The sequence below is a fragment of the Aethalodelphis obliquidens genome, unplaced genomic scaffold, assembly GCF_003676395.1.
Source record: "Aethalodelphis obliquidens isolate GAN/ISIS:26980383/991018 unplaced genomic scaffold, ASM367639v1 scaffold90, whole genome shotgun sequence".
NCBI lineage: Eukaryota > Metazoa > Chordata > Mammalia > Artiodactyla > Delphinidae > Aethalodelphis > Aethalodelphis obliquidens.
Window position 1 is genome coordinate 3,827,751 of NW_020838034.1, and position 12,502 is coordinate 3,840,252.

Below are 12,502 nucleotides of genomic sequence, written 5' to 3' on the forward strand. Positions count from 1 at the left end.
TTTTTTCTTTTTGGTTGGTGGAGAGATAACAGAGTCGTGTTTTGGGAATCTTAATCATCAGCCTTCCGGTTCCAACCAGTCTGGGGTCTATGGACTTGTGGTCAGCATGTAGTCACCATCCTCCACCTGGGTGGGCATCTTCGTTCCCACAGAACAACTCAAAGATGTGTGTCAAATTGTTAGGTGTGCCCCTCAAGGAGGAACTAGGACTCTGTCTATCACTGAACTATTGTTTCTTAACTGCTTTTCCTTTTTTCTGCATCCTCTCACTTCCCTAATTGGTAACTGCTTGAGTCTGCTCTTTGGAACTCAGGGAAGACCTAGGAGACTAAAGCTTTTTTCCACACATAAGAAATGAGGGACACAGAAATGCTTCTGCACCCAGGAGCGTCCTGCAGGGTCTTGCTCAGTTTCAATTCCCACTTTTCTTTGATATTCCCCAATCCTGAGGGGAACAGGGGTGGGACAAGAAACGGAATAAAGTTTTAGATGGAGAGGTTAGTCATAAGCTCCACGGGGACTTGGTTTTAGGGGGAACCCACTCTCATATCTAGGCACTAGATAGGCCGCAGGAGCCTGTCTCATGTATTAGGCCTCTTCCTGTGACAGGGTCTCAAGCCCTTCCCTTAAGTCACCCCCAGCCTGAAGACAAGTAGTAATGTTGCGGGAAGGGGGATCCCTTCCAGGTCCCTAGAGTGGGCTCTTGTAATGAATTATTGGAGGAGACCCACGTGCTGACAAAGCAGAAGACTTTATTGGGAAGGGGCACTTGGGTGGAGAGCAGGAGGGTACGGGGACCCAGGAGGACTGCTCTGCCATGTGGCGTACAGTCTCGGGTTTTATGGTGATGGGCTTAGTTTCTGGGCTGTCTCTGGCCAATCGTTGTGACTCAGGGTCCTTCCTGGTGGCGTGCACGTCGCTCAGCCAAGATGGATTCCAGCGAGGAGGATTCTGGGAGGTTGGTAGGACTGGTGTCTCCTCTCTCCTTTTGACCTTTCCTGAATTCTTCTGGCTGGTGGTAGCTTGTTAGTTCCGAATTCCTTACCAGGACCTCCTGTTTAAGATAATTCATGAAAGTGGTTACAACGGTGCCTGGCCCGCGTTTCAGTCAGTTGTTCCCCTAACAGTAATGACACCAACAGGCCCACCCACTCTTTGCAGAGTTTAACAAGCTACTCCCTCCTTGGGAGGGCTCCTGCCTCGCAGCAGGAGCTCTTGCCCTTGATCCAAATGTGCTCGTCTGTACCTTCACACCAAAGGGGTGAACTTCAAAGTCCTCCGAGACCTACCCCAAGATCACCTTTCCAAAGGATCAGACCGTTCAGCCTTCCCTTTCACTTACCCAACATCTCAAGACAGTCTGACAGAATCATGCCTTATTTGGCATACTCCTGCACTTGGCTGCCTCTGTGATTTTTGTCTAAGCTCTTTTCTCTGCCTGGAATGCCCATGTCCCTTTACCTTCCTATTTCCAAATTTTGCATATCTTTACGGCCCAGCTCAAAGGCCATCTCTTCCAGGAAGCCTTGCCTGGTTCATTATGTACTTACCTCCTCTCCCTCCTAGCAAGTCTCAGGACAGGTGAGCTGCCTCTCACCGATCTCATTTGTAACTGTTTGCTTTGATCACAGGGTTTTGTGTATAACACATTAGTACTTTCCTCTTAAAATAAGGGCACTGGAAGGCTCATCGTCTAACAGAGTCCCTGGCATATAGTTGCTCAATATGTGCTAAAGGAATGCAGGGATGGAGGGAAGGGAACCAAACCCACAAACATAACGCATAAAGGGAATTTACCCTGGAGGAGTCCATCCTTGATGAAGTGGGATGGCATGGTGATTAAAACATGGGCTCTCAAGTCAGTCTGCCAAGCTGATAGACGTTACCAGTACTCACTAATACTGAGTCCTCTATCCGAGTCCCCTGGCTATTGGACAAGGCCAGCCTGCCTAGTTTTGGCCAGTGTTCTATAAACAAAAATGACATGTCACTTCCAGACCAAAGCATTTAATTGCTAGTGTGGGACCCTCCAGCTCTTTCTTCACCTGCCGTAGCTACAGGAGCTCATTTATTCCAGATGGTGCAGCTTCATAAAAGTGGAGTCGCTCTCGGCCTGGGCCCCTGAGTGATGATGTGAAGCAGAGCTCCTCTGACAACCCATGATAAACATGTGGCTTGAGGGAGAACTGAATCTTTGTTAAGATGTTGAAAGTTTGGGGCCTGTTCGTTACTGCAACATAGTGTGTCCTATCCTGATTAATACACGGCTTCACCTCTTGCTCCTGCTTGACCTTGGATAATGTTGGGGATGAAGACATTTTCTTCTAGGTTCTTCTGGCTGGTCTAAGAATTAAATTGACATGATTAACAGGAGATTAACAACAGATTGACAGGAGAAAATCAAACAAAAGTTTAGTAACATGTACACAGGAGAGAGACCCAGGAAAACTGAGTAACTCACCAAAATGACCAAAGCCCTTCCCTTAAATACCATCCTCAGCTAAAGACAAAAACCGAGGTTGAAGGTGGGGAGGGTCAGTTATGGGAGGTTATAATCACCCAGCAAACAAGGGTGATTGTGATGCAGATGTAAGTCTTTGCCTTCTTCTTTGGTAAGAACTTCTAGAGATTTGGTCATCCTCCTCTTCCTGGTACAGGGAGGGAGACATCCTGACAAATGGAGATTTCCCTTACAGATGTATTTCTTACAATAGGGCAACGCCTACTCGGTTTTCAGAGCCCTTCCCAAGTCTACAGAAAATAACAATAGGCTAAAAACATATTTTAGGGTGGCAAATTCTGTTCCCCTACAGTAAGTTCCTTTAGCTCTCTGTGTCGCACCTGTCTCCCTGTGAAAGAGACTAAGACTTCCTATCCCATATAACGTGCTTAGTGAAGTTCCCAGCATGTGAGTACTCAGTAAATGTTAGCTTGTGTTAGCCTGGAGAAAGAACAGTGGGCATCTGCCTCCCTCCCCTTTGCCCCTCTCCTTAGAGACATCGCTAAAGATGTCAACAATTGCCCAAGGGTTATGAAAAGAGCATGGAATGAGAAGATTTAGGTTAAAATCCCAGCAGTGCTTGGGGCTCCCCCGGTGGCGCAGTGGTTAGGAATCCACCTGCCAATGCAGGGGACACGGGTTTGAGCCCTGGTCCGGGATGATCCCACATGCTGCGGAGCAACTGGGCCCGTGCACCACAACTACTGAGCCCGTGCTCCTAGAGCCCGAGCTCCTCAACAAGAGAAGCCACCGCAATGAGAAGCCTGCGGACTGCAACGAGGAGTGGCCCCCGCTCGAGGGCCCGGGCGCAGCGAAGAAGACCCAAGGCAGCCATAAATAAATAAATTGTAAAAAAAAATCCCAGCAGTGCCTCCTGGAACTCAGATTCAGGACAGGTAGGCACATCTTTCTGAGCTGCCTTTTCTTTATCTGTAAAATGTTGTGAACACACAATGAGATGAGGTACACAAAAGCCCTTTGTAAATTGCTAAATGCTATTCAAATGTGAGTTGATTACTTGGATCTATTAACACGCTAGCATCCCACCCCCACCCCACACCATCGCCACTCTGCAGCATCCCATGCCACACACATTGCTCCTACAACCGTACCCCCCACCCCTACACGTGCACACAAGATACTGGCAGCTTTAACAGTGACCTGCCCATCCAGCTGGGACAATAGAGAACATCTTTATGGTCCCCAGGGTTCTAAAACCAAAAGACCAGCTCTTTGCAAAGCAGGAACCTGGGGGAGGAGAAAGATCACTTCATCGGCACTTACTCTCCCACTTCCTTTACTCATTGTAATTAGCTACACAGAGACAACCTCCCGGGGAGAGCAGAGCCTGTCAGTTTCCAGAACTGAACCGGGGGGCTTTGTCTTTCTGTTCCTCTCCACATAATACTGCTCTCTTGGTGGTCGCTATGCAAACACATCCTGCATTCATTTGCAAACTGGGGAATATTTCATATTTTGAGGCTCAGATAAATGTTCCAACTCCCCAAAAGAGACACAGGTTAGGATTTCTTTGCAAACAGTATCGTGTCAACCCTCCTAGTCTGGATCCTCAGTGATGCTATAGCCTGAGGGGTGACCAAAATCTTGCTCTTCTCAGAGCCCTCACTAAAATAGATGCTTACCTGTGGTGAAGAGAATCTCAGAAATTGAAGACATCTCTGGGGCCATCTGCTGCAACTGTGAACTCAAAGGAGGAGCCACTATTCGGCCTCAGAGACAAGTGGGTTCTGCGTCAAGGCCATCAGGGGACTGAAAAGCAGGGTGGCTTTTTATGGAGTCTGGGCTTTGGAATCTGAATGTTTGGGCTTCCCTCCAGCTTTTCCAGGCACCAGCTCTATGCCTTTGGGAAAATCATTTGACCTCTTCGGGACTCAGTTTCCTCGTTGATAAAAATTGTTCCTTCATTCATGCAAAAAATATTTATTGAACATTCACCATATGTCTGGCACTGTTCCAAACCCTGGGGGTACAGCAGGGAACAATGCAAGGTCCCTGCTCTTGTAGCATTTATATTATAATGATGGGAGATAGACAATAAACAAATAGGTGTATGTCAGATAACGGTAAGTACTCTGAAGAGACTCAGAGCGGAATACAGGGGACAGTGGGGGACGGACTTTATGTTGGGTGGTCAGAGAAAGCCTCTAAGATAAAAGGAAAGGTAAACTTGGAAAAAGAATATTCTAGGTAAAGGGAACAGCAGCTGCAAAGCCCTGAGGCAAGAAATGAGTTTAGAGGGTTCAAGGCCCAGCAAGGGGTCTGTCCAGGGGGAGTAGAGAGAGGTGGTAGGAAATCCTATTAGAAAGAAAGGTGGGGTCGAACAGATCCTGTGAGGGCTTGTAGGCCATTAAAAGGACTTTGGAAATTATTCTGAGATGAGAAAATGTAGTAAGTCAAGCCATATGAAATTGCTGTTTTTGTAGATCAGAAATGGTCGAACATTAGCAATGTTATATGGTTCAACCTAATAGATGTAAACATGCAGTATTGTTAATTTATTATTATTACTTAAAACAAAACAGGCTTTTCTATTATTTTGGCAGGATTAATTGGAAGACATTTCTTCCTTCTACTGAGCATGTATCTGCCTCCTTGCAGTTTTCTCCCAATGGCTATAATTCTGCCTCAGGGCAATGCTGTCTGTAGTCGCCACCCCCTTTGCCCAAACGACCCTTTTGATATTGAAACGTAGTTATCATGATGTCATGTCTCTTCTGAGATGCCTCTTTTCTGAGTTAAATACTTCTGATTCTTCAGACCATTTCTCTTATGATATGGTTTCCTGTCTCTTCCACATGTTGCCTTCTGAGTGAGTTCTGAACAACTGGTAGGAAACAACCTTCCCCATTGCACCCCACTAGTCCGAGGGAGCGTTCTCCACCTCAACCCAGTAGGGTTCTCTGCGTTCCTTCACCTCCTAACCATCAATAAGTACAGACACTGTCTTCTGGCTCTTCCTCAAGAGGGAGTGGGGGCCCCTTGATCTTCCAACGGCCCTGAGAACCATCCCCTCCACTGCCGTGGGACATAGTGCCAGATTCTCAGACAAAAATCCCTAGGAGATGGAATAAGAGGGGTTCCCAGGTCGAGCAGCTCGGCCATCGCCGTATCTGGCACCTCAGCCTAGGTTCTTTGGTGTCCCAAGACTTGGAGCGCTCTGTGTGATGGGCCTACTGGGAATTTTTTAATGGCTGGCATCACAATGTCCCAGACCTGGCTTCCAGGATCTAGATCTGTCAACTGTACAGTTTGAGAATCAGGAGATATGGGTTCTAGTCCACGCTCCATTTATTAACCATGTGACCTTGGACAAGTTACTGAAACTTTCTGAGTCTCCGTTTTCTTATCCATAAAATGGAGATAATAATGCTACTTCATCAGCCGAGGGAAGAGCTGGCACAATTGGATATTAAATGAGCATGTTTCCCCACACCCACCACAACACGTGGCCTCCACCGCTCTCCTCTAGTCCAATGGTCCTTCGGCACTGCCCAGACTCTTGCAGTGGCTAAGTGTTCTCTCTGCTTCCATTCTCTGTGCCCCTAGAGTCTGTTCTCCACAGCAGGGCACTGATAGTGATTCCCTAAGGAACTGTTACCCTACTTGGGGAAAAAAAAGAATCTCTTCTTAGTTTCACCATCAATACTGTAAAATTAAACTTTAACTGAAACAACAGAACCTGAGTAATCCTTTTAAAATGTAAATCACATCACTTCACTCCTTTGCTCCGGGCCTTACGGCTTCCTATTCCACTTAGAATAAAATCCACACTCCTTTCATTTCCAGCAGGCCCTACCTTAGCTGACCCCTGCCCACCTCCATCCTCACTTTGTCGCTTAACCACTCTAGTTCCACTGACCTTGCTCTCTTGCTCCCTGGACCCCTTTCTTCAATGAAACTACCTGAAGTTTGGGGGGTGCTTAGGATAGGGAAGAAGCTAGCACTTATTATGTAAATGTGCCAAGCACTTTCATAAATGTGATTATGTACAACGTTCAGAAGAGTGGGCCTCTGAAGCTAGGCCTTAAAGGGAATTCCCCTATCCTCCATCCCAATACCCAGTGGGACAGTTCAGAAGAGCTCAGCAAATAGACCCAAGAAACTTCTGGCCTCAGAGCCCCCAGGCCTCCAGCTCTCTCCTTCTAATAACCCAAAGGGTTATTAACAGTCTCTTCACTTATTAAAATAATTTTTTATTGGTCTGTCTGTATGTCAGAGAAAGGAGCTGGAATCTCAGATCCTCCTTTGAAAGGGCAGCCCCTCACTAGGGTAGGAAAAGAGAGACAAACCTTATTGTTCAAGAATTGCCCCTTCCTTATGGGAGGACACAGCACCTCCAGCACTGGACACAGGTTTCTCTTGGATTTAAAAACTCCATTGGGGGAAGAAAAAAACCTCAGGGCAAATATAGAAACATTGGGAATTCTGGTCTATTGAGGACAAAAAGCCTTAATATTTGAGTTCAGGCCTGTGGGCTAGTTGTGCAGCTCTAATTCAGGGAGCTGGAGTCTGTCAACGCCCCGATGAACTCCCTGAGGGCAGGGAAACACCTTCACACTTTATATCTGTCACACTTTTTATCTGTCAAAAATCAGTGAACTTACACGACCAGAATGGCATTTTTACAAGGCAGGGAATTGGACCACTGATCTCTGGGTTTCCTTCTAAGCACGAACAACCAGGATTCCATGCTTTTGATGTCTTCTGTGGATGGATACCAACCTGGTGGCAATGAAGCAACTCAGATTTTCAGGGCAGTACATTTACAAATGCTCCTCACCATTCAGAACCCTTGGCTTCTGTATAATATTTATGGCAAACCAGTGGCAAGAGGAAGGATTGAAGTTTTTGACCCTAAGGTTTTCCCACCACAGCTTGTTTCCTTCATACTTGGCATGGACTTAGCGCAACATCTCTGACTCCTTCGGGGACTCCATAATCACCGCAAAGAAAAGAAAAGAAAAAAAATAAGACTCAACTGACTCCTATTTAAAGACTCATACCAGGAGTTATCTTTTCAGGGAAGACCTCCACCCCCATGTCAAATTAAGTGACCCTTTTTTGTCATCCCATAGCACCCCATTCTAGCCCCCTCCCCGCATTTGTGCTTCTGTCATGTTTTTATACCCAGCATAGCTTACCAAGGTATTGACATTTTAAAAAGGAATTGTGGTGCCAGCCGTAAAAGAAATAATTCTTTCTTTCCAAAATATGGTGCCCTCCAGCTAATACCCAATCTCTCTCCTTCCATTCCCAGCCAAGTCTCTGGAAATCCATTGTCTGTGCTTCCTCATTTTTATTACTTCCCCACCTGAACACACTACAGTCTATCTTCTGATCCTGCCAAACCTTCCAAAGAGATCTTGCTCTAGTCATCAAATCCAATGGTCGCTTTTCAGTTATTTTCCTCTGTTATAGGATCATTTTTAAACAAAGGTTAAATCATGATTTGCATACAAATATAAAATGAATGTGTCAAAAAGTGTATTTAATCCATTAATTAACGACAGATCCAGTAAAATGTTTTAACGGATTCAAAGGAAAATTCAAAGTACCACACCCAGATAGGTAAACCAGGAATTCTGAAATGAATTTTTTTTTAAATTTATTTATTTTTGGCTGTGTGGGGTCTTCGTTGCTGCGCACGGGCTGCACGGGCTTTCTTTAGTTGCGGCGAGTGGGGGCTACTCTTCATTGCGGTGAGCAGGTTTCTCGTTGTGGTGGCTTCTCTTCTTGCAGAGCACGGGCTCTAGGCATGTGAGCTTCAGTAGTTGTGGCATGTGGGCTCAGTAGTTGTGGCTCGCGGGCTCTAGAGCACAGGCTCAGTAGTTGTGGCGCATGGGCTTAGTTGCTCCGTGGCATGTGGGATCTTCCCAGACCAGGGAAACTTCCCAGACCAGGGATCGTCCCCTGCATTGGCAGGCGGATTCTTAACCACTGCACCACCAGGGAAACCCCCTGAAATGAATTTTTGTCCACAAGGCACTAATCAGTTGCACTCTACCATACACAACTGATTTGCATTTCTATGGACAAGAATCCTTTGCATTAACAGTTTTCTACAAATTAGAGGGTTGTAAAATAGCTGATAGACAATGAAAAGCAGAGATAACCTTGATGGGGAAGTTAGACAGGACATCCAACAACCTTTTTAGTCCCTTTTAAAGTCTTTCCTGATACTTCCTTGTCCTGTCTGTAGCATTTCACACTAATGGCCATTCCTAAGACTCTCCCTTTTGCTCTGTGGTGTCACCTCGAATCTCCCCCCACCTCTCTGACTACCCCTTCTCTGCTGAAGTGGGCTCCTCTTCCTCTATCTGTCCCTTAAATGCAGGTAGTATCCAGTGTTTTGTCCTGGATCTTCTTCTCCCTCCTCCCTCTACCCACACTTTTGAAGGTAATGTCATCTATTCTTTTGTCTTTAAGCCACCAAGGTTACGCTGATGACTCTCAAACCTCTATCTCCAGCATAGCTTCCTTCAGAGTTGCAGACCTACATTTTCTTACTATCCCCCCAGCACCTCAAATACAACATGAACTACCTACGAAATCCACCTTTTCTTCCTTGGATGGGGTCACCTTTTACCCAGCTGCTTAGTCGAAACCCTTGGGAGCAGGCTTGTCTTTTGCCCCTTCCTCACGCCTCATATCCAATCAGTCACCAAGACCTGCTGATTCTGCTTCCTTGCTTATGCTCCAGCCTTGCTGCTCTTCCCCATTTCCATTATGGCTGCCTTAGTTCAGACTTTCTTCACTTCTTGTCCGGATTAATATAAGAGCCTCCTATCCAATCTTTCTGTCTCCAGCCTGACTCCATCTAATCCATACTTGACTCGGCTGCTGAAATAATCCTTCTAAAATGCAAATCTGATGTGATACTCTCGTCCCTGAAATCATTCCATGGCTCCCTGTCAAGGTCAGGACAAAATTAAGCCCATTAACAAGTCAGTCGAGGGCTTCCATGAGCTGACCCCCTCTGTCCAGCCTTGTGTCTTGTTGAGTCCCTTCCTAGGGTTTAAGGAGACCACTTGTGAGTCTACTTACAGTTCCCCATCATGTGGGCCATGCCATTTCCTGCCTCCTTGGAATGGGTTCTCTCCTTGAAATACTTGTCCATCCCCTTTCACCTTTTCCTAGCTAACTCCTGAGCTTTGCCTCCTGCCTGGAGATTTTCTTACCTCCTGCCCATGTCTGGATTATGGGCTCCTCCTAGGTGCTCCTTTCCTGTGTCCCCATCCCTGGACCCAGGGTCACAGACAAGTTTGTGATTGTTGGTCTATCTCAGGAAAAACTCTGGCTCCCCTGCTTTTCTCTTTCTATGTACTTAGTACACGAGGTTGTCACTGTTTATTTGCATGGCTTCCTTATGAGTCAGGGGCTGGACTCCACATGTATCCTTTTCCCTCCTCAATGTCTTCTTCCTACACAGTTCCTGAGGATGGCTTATCTCCCCTGGGGCGGTTTTGAAGCCGTGTAACTCAGATTGGGACTTGAACCCCCAGTCTTTTAACTGAGATCACACACCTGGTCTCAGGACTTAATGAAGCTCAGGTTCTTGACGTCTCATCGAAGAAAGAATTCAGTGAGACAAAGTGATAGGTAAGAAGTGGATTTATTTAGAGAGAAACACACTGCACAGACGTAGTGTGGGCAGTCTCAGAAAGCAAGAGGCCTTGGGAGAAACACACTCCATAGACAGAGTATGGGCCATCTCAGAAGGCGAGAAGCCCTGAAATATGGCATGGTTAGTTTTTATGGGCTGGGTAATTTCCGAGGCTAATGAGTGGGAGGATTATTCCAACTATTTCGAGGAAGGGGTGGAGACTTCCAGGAATTGGGAAGTCTTTGATGGTCCTCCTCAGAACTGTCATGGCGCTGGTGGGTGTGTCACTTAGCATGCTAATGTATTACAATGAGCATATAATGAGGTTCAAAGTCCACTGGAAGTCAAATTTTCCACCATCTTGGACCTAGTTGGTTCCAACCAGTTCTTGTCATGCCCTATGGCTATGCAATTCTCCCAAAGGTTGTACCCTGCTTCCTTCCCTCCTGTTTCAGCTTCACCTAATATAAAGCATCTATATATAGCCCCTCTGCCCTATATAGAATCTCAGATAGGGCAGAACAGAAATTGCAGGAAGCCAATAGTAAGGGGAGGAGAGGAACCTGTGATGAATTGATCTGGACCTCTAGTTTCATTTTTTACACTCATTCATTCTTTCATTCAATGACCCAGTACTGGACACTGTGCTAAGTCTCTGGGGTATGGAGATAAGTAAATAATGCTTTCTGTCCTTCAGAAAGGTGCAGTCCTTGGGGCTTCCCTGGTGGCACAGTGGTTAAGAATCTACCTGCCAATGCAGGGGACACAGGTTCGATCCCTGGTCTGGGAAGATCCCACATGCCGCGAAGCAACTAAGCCCGTGCGCCACAACTATTGAGCCTGTGCTCTAGAGCCCGCGAGCCACAACTACTGAAGCCAGCACACCTAGAGCTGATGCTCCGCAACGAGAGACCACTGTAATCAGAAGCCCGCACACTGCAAGGAAGAGCAGCCCCAGCTCGCAGCAACTAGAGAAAGCCCTTGCGTGGCAACGGACACCCAACGGAACCAAAAATAATAAATAAATAAATTTATAAAAAAAAAAGAAACGTGCAGTCCAATAGCAGAGACCGATCTGTATGCAAATAAATGTAATATGTGATATAACTGCTAAATACTAGGAATCTGAACACAGCGCCACCTTAGCAGAAAGAGAAAGCTATTGCTTGTAACTGTTGGGGGTTCCGAGTGAGAACTGCTGCCCTCTGAGCAGGGACTTGAAGGATGAGAAAGACAGCCTAGTTTTTCACAGGAAGAAAGGCATTCCAGGCAGAAGCAAGTGGCCCAACAAAGATACGGAGCTCTAGGTATGGTTTTCCTGGGATCAGCCAACAGTCACAAACTTGTCTGTGGACTGGATGCAGGTTGGGCATACGGGGGCAACCCGGTATTTAAAGAGTTCTGAGATTCTCCCGGACCTATCCCCCCGCGCCCTTGACCCCTCGGGCACCCGGTGCAGCCACCCACACCCGGGCAGGGTCTGCAGGCTCCGGGGGCGCCTGGCGCCAGCGGCGCTGCGGACCCGGTGGTAGCAGCGGCGCTGCCTCTGCCCACCGGCAGCCGCGGCCTCCTCCGCGCGCCTCTCCACGCCTGGTTTATTATGCACGAGGCAGGCAATTTGCCTTCCGCCCCGGGGACCCATCTCGGAGACAAGAAGGTAGTTTGTTCTCTGTAATGGCTTCTGCTGGAGTGTGGCGGGGCCGAGGCGCGAGCGGGGAGCCGGAACAGAGCGGGCGGGGAGCGGGGAGCGGAGAGCGGGGAGCGCGATGCGCCGAGCGCCCCCCAGCGGCCGTCTGGAGCCCGAAGCCGACGCAGAGGAGGCTGACTCCTTTTCTCTACCCTTCTTTCTGCTGCCCTCTTTGCTTCTTAAGCGGTTTCCTTTGTTTCTCCCATTTCCCCCTGTCTTTCGGCTTCATATTCCTTGAGCCTTACTTAGTGTTTCCTTCCTTCTCCCTCGTCTCCTCCCCATCACGCTCGTCTTTGTGCGGAGACCGGGGGTGAGAGGGCCAGGAGGGATACAGGGATGATTAAAACAGTCATCTCTCCCAGCATGGAACGCAGCCTCGCCAGGAAGTTTGTCTCACTCCCTTCCCGTTTTACGCCATCTCTGCCTCTCTTTTTCCCTTTAGCATACTCCTTATCAGTTTCTTAGCCAACCCTAACCTCTGTCCTTATGCCCATGGGAAGACACCCCCAGCACCCTGCCCATCATATCCAGGTGGTGAAAATGAAGACTGATTCCAAGAATGAGCACCCATTTCTCCTGAGATGTTGCCCATTGCCTCCTCATTCACCAGAGGTGTTTCCTTCCTGAAGCCTAAAGTCTCCCAGGAGAGAGAGAGAGAGAGAGAGAGAGAGAGAGAGAGAGAGAGAGAGAG